Consider the following 9,683-nt stretch of genomic DNA (forward strand, 5'->3'; position numbering starts at 1 on the left):
GGCCGCCGGGGGGCCCCGAGCCGGCGGGCTGAACCAGCAAGAGTGATGATGTTGGTGCTGGCGGCCCTCAGTAAGCCATGGCCGTGTGCTGCTGCCTCTCCTGAGTGTCACCGGGTGGCGGGGCACCGCTGCCTGATGTTGGCCCTGTGGTAAGGCCCAGGGCTCCATCCTGGGTCGACCTGGACACACACGTGTCCACGTCTGTCAGGAGGTGCTTCGCAAGAGCAGCAAGGCTGGGCTTCGGCTAGCCACGGGGCGGAGGGTGTCTCCACTGCCACGGAGCTGCCATGACCTTCTCTGTCCTCCCACAGAGATCGCCCCCATGATGGCCAAGACGATTAAAGCTTTCAAGAACAGGTTCTCTCGACGGTAGGCTGAGGACGCACCTGGAGAGGGAACTGGTCGGGGCTGGAGGACAAGGACACGGGGGACTGGGGCAGGGGACATTCGGAGGAGACTGGACTCACGCTCGTGAAAACTCGTGGTCTCCGAATCCTGCAGTTGGCAGGTGTCGCCCGCGTGCCCGCCGCCTCCCGGAGCACTGCTGGCACCGAAGATACGAAACCTCCGTCTCACTGAGGGTTCTAAGGTCAATTAGACTTCCCTTATTAATTAGCATCTTTGTAAACTATAAGACATAGTTTTAATTAATAAATATTGCCCCCAGATTGTATTTATATTACCCAGGTTCTGTTCTATTTTATTTTTCCTCTACCACACACTTAGCCTCCCATTCTCCAAGGCCTTTATTACAGTTAGACAAAAGCCACTCCATCCATGGGTTCAACTCTCCCGAGCAGACTGGTCCCGACAGTGGGCCGGGCGCCCCTGTGCCTGTGCGGTGCCCACGGCCTGCCCTCGGAGCCACGGTGGGCACCTCACCGCCGAGACCCTTCTCGGCGCTGCTCCCCGACGCTCGCAGGTGCATCTTTTTCACTCACTGGGCAGTGTCATTAGGAGGCCGCTCAGTGGCCTGGCTTTCCCCATTCTTTTGCCAGCTCCCACTTCCTTTTTTTCGAGGCTCAGGACCTTGGGAGAACAATTTGCACAGATCCCAGCATTTTCATGATTTCCAGTTTCCGAGTCAGTTTTACGTTCCCCCTCCCTCTCGGTGCAGAGGTGCAGGGCTGTCGCCAGTCCCTCCGCGGCACCCGGCTGCGGCGCTTTCGCCTCCTGGTCCCTGCGAGCAGCTGCTCCAGCGAAGGGCTTCAGAGCTGTCTGGGAAGTGGGTTTTGTTTTTGCTTCCCTGTCAAAGGTCAGGTCATGTGACTGGAAGGGCGCAGCAGGGTGCCGGGTTTGGTGGGGGAGCCCAGGAGTGTCCCAGCCGGGGTCAGCGGGCAGGGCCTGAGCTGCAGCCAGGGTGGGGTAGAGGGCGCGGCGCCGGCCCGCTCAGGAAGGCCGGCTCTCGTTTCCAGCCGGCTGAGGAGCAAGTTCAGATCTAGGAGGGCAGTGCCCACCCTCGTCTTGGCTGGCAAGGAGGACGGGTCTCCCAGGAACCACATGGCCGTGACCCAGGTGGAGGTAGAAGCCACGGACGTGGCATGCACATCCTCGAGAAACCCGAGGAGCGGACTGAGGGGTGGGGAGTGACAGCGGCGCGTGGCAGCCCCCCCACAAGCTCTCAAGTCCTGGGGCTCAGAGCCCACCGCCTTCCAGCATCCCAGAGACCTCTGGCTAACGGAAGATTCCAGAGCCAAGCAGGAAACGTGTGCAGCAGGAGCCCCGCACTGTTGGGCGTGCGCAGACGTTGCTGTTTTAATTTGCTGCATTTCGGACTGGGGAAAGGATTGCTTTTCCTGATCACTCCTGTCCCCTAGCCCGTGCCCAGAGCTCATGTCAAGGCGCCTCCCACTATTCACTGACGTTCCGGTCAGGTGCCAGACCGTGCTGCCTAGAATAACTTCCCCGGGGCGTGTGCCCCCTGAGTCTGTCCCCGAGGTGTGTCCGAGCCTTCGTCATTGAAGCCAGCTCCTCAGTTCTGTGTGATGTAACCTCCCTTCCCAGAGCCACTGCGGAGGGGAGAGAGCACACCCACAGGTCGGTCCCAGCAGCAGTGCCTGTTCCCGGCACCCCGTTTGTGCAGAGCCAGATCTCCCCCGCCCCCGACAGTGTCTGCCTCAGTGGCCTCGCCCGCGTGGGGAACCGGCTGTAGAGTGGACGCGGGCTGCGGTGGCCCTTCTGCGTGCGCGCCCGGGCAGGTGTTCCTCCCGACACTACATACAGACCCCGGCTCCGACCGGCCCTGGTGGTCCCGGGTGACGGCGGCTTCCGGGGCCTCCTCTTCCGGGGAGGTGGGAGGGAAAGGGGCGGGGCGTCACCCTGCCCTTTATTTGTATTTTGGTCCCAAAATGTAAATACGATTTTCTACGTTACTTTTTTGTGGTAACTACCAAGATGAATATTTTAATTAGATAAGTTATATGAAAAGGAAAAGCCCATGTCTAAATAAATGGAAAACTCCAGTTGCTGTGTCTGAAGCTTTTTGACTCTGGCAGGGCCGGGAGCCCGTCTAAAGCGCCTGGTCCCTGGGCTGAGGGACCTTCTCGCGGCCGGCCTGAAAGGTGCTGGGTTTCTGTCGGCCGCGTCGTAGGCAGACGCGGAAAGGGGAATGTCAGGGGGAAACCCAGTGAGCAGAGGGAGAGCCCTCGCTGGGGACCCGACGGTGCCTCGTACCTGAAGCTAGTCCCCTGTTTCACGGTCAGCAGCTGCGGCTCAGCAGGGTGAGGTGACAGCCCAGCTGCATAGCTTGGAAAAGGCAAGAGGATTTGGGAGCAGTCCATGGCTTGGTGGTCGAGGGAGCTGGATCCCTCATGGCCGACCGTGTGGTTCAAGTCCCGGGCCTGGCGGCTTGAGAAACACACCAGACACATAACGTGCATGCCTCAAGTCCTGAAAGGAGCGAGAGACAGAGAAAGCGTTGTGGCGTGACCGTGTCCCATGGGGACAGTCTCCTTCCTGTCTGTTTCTCTGGCGTGCACAGGTGCCTCAGCCACATTTTTCCCTTAGAGACATTTTTGCTATAGGGTGTGTGCACTCACCAGGGAGACAGACAAGTGAGAAGCCACTCCCCGGGGCATGACCACGCCACAGTCCCTTCTCTCCCATTCTCCTCTGAGGATTTTGGGCACACACACTTGCCCAGTGCGAGTTTTAAGCCATCAGGTCCGGGACTCGAACATGGTTGACTACGTGGGAGTCCAGCAACAAAACCATTCTGCCATCTGCTGGTCCCTATTTTTCTTTTTTAAGAGATTTTTGCGATAGGGCATAGTGTGCTCACAAGAAAGAGAGAGAAAACGAGAAATCACCCCCCAGGAGGGATGGCCACGCTGCAATCCCTTCTTCTCCATTCTCCTCTCGGGATCTTGGGCACGCACGCACACGTGCGCAGTGTGAGTTTTAAGCCACCAGGTCCGGGACGCGAACTGCGGTCGACTACGTGGGAGTCCAGTGACATAGCCATTACACTAACTGCTGATTCCCTCAAGTTATTTTTTTTTTAAGAAATTTTTGCTATAGGACACATGCACTCACTGGAGAGACGAGAGAGACAGAAAGCGAAAATATGGGGGGATGGCCACACTGCAATCCCTTCTCCATTCTCCTCTGAGTATCTTGGGCATGCCCGTACATGCACCTGGCATGAGTTTTAAACTGCTGGCTCTGGGACTCGAACTGTGGTCAACTGTGGGAATCCAGTGACACAACCGTTCTACATCTGCTGGTCCCAAGTTTTTGTTTTTATTTTTTCATCATTAATTTCTGGGGCCAGCATGTGGCGTGGTGTTAAAGGGCTGAACTCCCACATGGCCAATCGCGGTCCTAGACCTGGCAGCGTCCTCACTTTCCCGTTCTCTGTCTCTTTGGTCAAATTAAAAAATAAATGATAACAACAAATAGAATTAAAGAAAAAATTCATTTCCTCCATGAGTGCGACAGAGAGAAATAGACAAGCACCCCCCAGTGGTTTTCACACCAGTCTACCCCAGTCAACCCTCTGGCCAACCCTGGACCTGTGTGTGCCTGGCACATACAGGGAGGTCTCGGGATGAGAACCCGGGCCTTCCCACATGAGCAGGGTTGTAGAGCTTCGTGTTGCCACAGCACCACCATCTGGCCCCTGTCCTTCCCAGATCTCTACTGAATCTAGTTCTCACCGTTAGGAATTACCGTGCATTGGGCTACAGTAGAGGGTGTCGTCCGGTGAACGATTGTACTTGGGGTTGGAAGGTTTGCCCTTTATCTTTATTCTTTTTTTTTAAAATTATTTTATTTATTTATTTATTCATTTATTTTAACTTGACTGGAGAGAGAGAGAGAAAGTGAGAAAGCAAGCCTCCAGGTCCAGGACTCGAACCATGGTCGGCCATGTGGGAGTCCAGCACCTTAACCACCACAGCACCCGCTGGTCCCCCTTTATCTTTATTCAGAAATTCACCACTTACTGAGCCAGGCCTGTGCTGAACGCTGGGACAGAGTGACAGGAGTACGTGGAGCTCGCAGCCAGGGAGGGACTGGCCTTTGTGATTAGGTACCTCCTGGGTGTCGGGCACTGCTTCGTGTTGTAATGCTGTTCCGCTGTCATGGTAATTCTGCAAGGTGGGTAGTCATGGCTCCATTTTAAACATGAGAAAACCGATGCCCAGAGAGGTTAATAACTTGCCCACAGTCGCGCAGCCGGCGAGCAGGACTGCTGGGTTCAGCCTGGCTCCCGAGCACGCGCGCTCTCAGCCATGTCGCCGTCTCACATACAGAGCACACGCCCCGTCAGGCTCTGGAGCAAAGCCGACCTCCAGTGCAAAAGGTGCCGAGGCCATGCCATTTCTAAGAACGGCGTGTCCTTCTGTGCAGGAGCTGACGCCCGCCGGAATCCTGCCTGGCCTGTCACCATGACACACCATGACACGGCCTTTCTCACAGCCTGCTCCCCCGCTGTTTGGCTGAGTGGTAAATGAACAGTTTGTCTTCACAGGCCCCGGGACTCCTCCTCTTCCCCTTGCCCATTGTCTCGGAGGTTCAGAAAGACCAAGGGAAGCTCTAGCTATCAACATGCATCTGTATTTCTCAAGTACAGAACCCGGGCTTGGGACCCGAGTATGGATTTTTCATCGTAAGCAGCCCAAGGATTATGGACTGATTGTGCCCCCCCAGTGAACGTTGAACCCTAAGCCCCAGTGTGATGGTAAGGGCCTTTGGCAGCGATCAGGTCACGAGAGTGGAGACTTCATGCGCCCCCTAATAAGACAGGAAATGTGGCCCAACCTAGCCGCACAGTGGACAGCAAACAACTGCAGCGCTAGAAGCCACGTGGCTGACGGAGGGTTCGGATCCCCAGGTCGGCCTGGAAACCCACCAGGCGCATGCACACGTCCAAGAACCCACCGAGCTGGAGGGCTGCGGGAAGGGGCCTGGGTGAGGAGACTGCACCTCGTGGGCACAGGCTCTGTCGTGGGTAACTTTTAGGGAAATGAGATTGCCCCTGCCCTCTGCCCTCCACCTGAGACGGCACAAGACGGCCCGCAAACCAGGAAGATGGCCCTCACCACACGGGACCGGCCCATGATTTGACCTTGGACTTCCGTCTCCGGAGTGGAGAACTAAATGTCTGCTGTTATTTTTTTTTTTAATTATGTTTATTTAACTTTATTTATTTATTTACTTAAGTTTGTCCAGAGAGGGAGAGAAAGAGAAAGAGAGAGAGAGAGAAAAGAGGAGAAAGCAAGCCGCCAGGTCCAGGACTTGAACCACAGTCGGGCATGTGGGAGTCCAGTGCCCTTAACCACCACGCCACCTGCTGGCCCCAATGTCTGCTGTTTGAGGCTCCCCCGGCTGTGGTCCTTTGTTACTGCGGCCCTGACTAAGGCACCCGCGATTCTTGACCTGTTGGAGAACCACTCCAGGCCGTCCAACAGCGCCTCACGGCCGGTGCCCGGGCAGGCTCTCGGCAGCCATGTGGCCCCACACGCCGTGTCACCGAGACAGGCCGGGCCCTTGTCCTCACAGGGCGCTCATGGAGTAGGAGAGACAAAGCCAAGTACCTGTTTCAAACACAGATTTCCCGGCCGCCTGGAGAAGGCTGGCTGAGCGAGTCGGAGGCCGGTGTGAAGCGCAGGCTTGCTCTTCCATGGGCCTGCCCCGCGGACGCCGTGAGCAGCCCTGTTCGGGGCGGCTGGCAGAGTGGAAACCCGTGTGTGGCCTCGTGGTGGGTCAGACCCAGGTGCAGGTCTCGGTTCCAATGCTGGCCGCACCTCTCTGAGCCTGTTTCCTCAAAGTGGGAATAACCACACCATGGGGATTCTTGCAGGGATTCAGTGGGAGAAGGGGCTGAGTACGCTTTGGGTCTGCCCTTCATCTTCTCTATAGGAACGAAAGGAAAAGGTTTTGTTCCCTGCTGATGGGAACTGAAGCTTTGGGGTCACAGGGCAAGAGCTGCTTTGAGGTCAGCGAGCCCCTCCTGATAACCGAATCTTTCAGTCCCTGCGGCCCCAGGCAGTTAGTTCAGCTTTTCTGGTTTGGAACCCTTATGTATGTTGTCCGGTCCCTTGCACTTTCTTCTTTCCCCTATAGAGCCCATGTGCTCACTGGAGAGAGACGCAGGGTGACAGAGACCGAGAGAAAATAGGAGCTCATCCACACAGGGAATGGCCGTGCCACAATCCCTTCTTCTCTTGGGATTTTGGGACATGCATGCACACGTAACCGTGTGCTTTTTTCAAGCCGCCAGGTCCGGGACTTGAGCCATGCAGTTGGCCATGTGGGATTCGGCTGCCTTAACCACCATGTCACCGGTGACGAGCTGCGCTCTGGAGTCAGCCTGGCACAGCAAGTACACAATACTTGTTGATATTTGAAAGAGGCTCAGTGTGTGGAAGAACATTACAGCATCTGCTGGCCCCTGTACTCCCATTTTCTTTATTTTTTTCCTTAAGATTTTTGCCATAGAGTGCATGAGCTTATCAGAGAGAGACAGAGACACATAGAGGGAAGGTGAGAAATCACTCTTCCTGTTGGGATGGCCGTGCCACCATGCCCTCAACTCCGTTCTCCTCTACAGGATTTTGGGCATGCATGCACATGTGCCTGGCATAATTTTCAGGCTGCGAGGCCCAGGACTCAGACCATGGGTGGCCATGTGGTGATCCAGCCACCTTAACCACCATACCACCTTCTGGTCCCACCCCTGATTTCTTATCTAAAATGAAGGTGATAATGGGACACCTACAATTATGAAGATTAAAAAAAAAAAACAATAAGCAAAGCCCTTAGGATGGTATTTGTACATTATTAGTGCCATCTGATGTTAACTTATTATTATTATAGCCTTAGTTTGTCACAAAGGAGCACTCAGAAATATAGAAAGCCAGGCAGCAGGTCCCTTCCAGCCTCGTGGAGACAGGGGAGAGGGCAGATGGATTCAGACTGGGCAGGCCCAGGGCTGTGAAAATGGCAGACGGGCCTGGGAGTGAGAGAAATCCGACTTGGGTGTTGTCCCTGCCTGCTCCTGGGCACTCCTGGAAGTCAGTGAGAGCTCCCATTTGTCCTCAGACACCCTGCAGCACAAAAGTGCAAGAGACAGGACAGTCTGCACAAATCCCGATCCCAGCGAAGCCACCCTGCCGCCTTCGACCCAGCCACGTAGCAACTGCAGTTCCCCACCCGGCCAGACGGGGGTGCCGAGCCCACAGCCTTGCTCCCGTGATAGTGACGGCCTCTGTAAAATTATACTCCCCTCTTCCCACCGCCGCGGCTCCGCTTTTCGAGTGTCACATCAAGCTACCGTCATTAAACTCTCAAGGCAGCACTCAGTACTTCCGTTTTATGTAAGACAAACCTGAAGCCTAAAGTTAAACAGCCAGGCCAGCAGGCGGCATGGTGGCCAAGGTGCTGGATTCCCACACGGCTGACTGCGCTGTTAGACCGTGGTTTGAAGAGCATGCTGGGCACATGTGTGCGCATGCCCCAAATCCTGAGAGGCGCATGGAGAAGGGATTGAGGCGTGACCATCCCCCATGGAGGTTGATTTCTCGCCTTCCCTTTCTGTCTCAGTCTCTCTCTGGCAAGTGCACACATGCTGTAGCAAAATCGAGAAGGAAAAAAGCAAAACAACTTGCCTAACGGGGCATAGCTATATGTTTGGAGTCATACTTAAAAAGTTGTGAATGACGGGCCAGCAGGTGGTGTGGGGAAGGCTCCGGACCCCCACGCACATGCTGACTATGGTTCCATACCCTAACCTGGCGGCTCGCTCTCTCCCTTTCCCTTTCTCTCTCTGCTGAGCACACGTGCCCTATAACACATTTTTAAAAATAATAATAAGTAAAATTAAATCAATAATTATTTTTAGGGACAAGCAGGTGGCGTGGTGGTTGGGGCGCTGGATACTCCCACATGGGCAACCACGGTTCGAGTCCCAGACCTGGCGGCTTGCTTTCTCACTGTCTCTCTCTCTCACTCTCTCTGGTCAAATTAAAATAAATGAATAAAATTAAATAAATTCTTATTTAAAAAATGATCTTACAAAAGTTATAAATGAAGCTAATGAGCCATTAATAAAATACAGATGATTCTGCTACCTCGTTGAAAAAAGCCCTGCACTGGAGGGTGGCGGGAGGATGTTGTAAGTCTGTCCCCAGCGAGGGCCCGTGCACACGTGCAGACGCCCTCACCTGCACGCCACGCTCTGGTTTACGGTTTCTAAAGTGAGCAGGTCCGCGGGGTGTCCGGCACAATGGATGACAGAAGGGCCCCAGCAAAGCACAGCATCATCACATTCCAGGGGACTGGGGACTGAGAGGCCAGATTTTCTTTTTAGGTTTTTGCCATAGGGCACATGCACTCGCCAGAGAGAGAGAGACAGTGAGCGGGAAAGCAAGAAACCCCCCCTAAGAGGGCTTGGCCACACTGTGATCCCTTCTCTTCCATTCTTCTCTCAGGATTTCAGGCATGCACACACACACACACACACACACACAAATCAACCAGGTTAGGACTCGCACTAAGGCCAACCATGTGGGATCCTAGCACCTTAACCACCATGTCGCCTAAATCTTAAGAGATTCCAGAAAGGGGAGGGAGTGAAACCTATACAAAGAATCAGGAATCAGAACAGCGTTGTATTTCTCGAAACTAGAAGAAAACAGAGCACTGTCTTCTTTCTTTGGCGGAGGAGACAGTCCCTACAGGGTCTTCAAACCCTGCTCCCCTCCAGTTTGGGCCGACCTGGATCACAGGCATGTGTGTGGGCCTGACATGCTCCTTTCCCATGTCAGTCCAGTTGCCTCCCCACCACCTGGCTCCAAATTATAAAAGGAGTCCATCTTGGGGCCAACAGGTGGTGTGGTGGTTAAGGGTGCTGGACTCCACATGGCTGACCATGGTTGGAGTCCCAGACCTGGCAGCTTGCTTTCTCTCTTTCTCTCTCACTCTGTCCCTGTCTGGTCAAATTAAAATAAATAAATGAATGAATAATTAAAGTTAATAATTCTTTTTTTTTTTTTTTGAGAGATTTTCACTGTAGGGCGCGTGCGCTCGCCAGACAGACAGAGAGAGACATAAGAAAGCGAGGCGAGAAATCACCCCCCAGGGGGGATGGTCACGCCGCAATCCCTTCTCCTCCATTCTCCTCTCGGGATCTTGGGCACGCACGCACACGCGCCCGGCGTGAGTTTTAAGCCACCGGGTCC

This window comes from Tupaia chinensis, unplaced genomic scaffold, assembly GCF_000334495.1.
Source record: "Tupaia chinensis unplaced genomic scaffold, TupChi_1.0 Scaffold000628_1, whole genome shotgun sequence".
NCBI classification, from domain to species: Eukaryota; Metazoa; Chordata; class Mammalia; order Scandentia; family Tupaiidae; genus Tupaia; species Tupaia belangeri.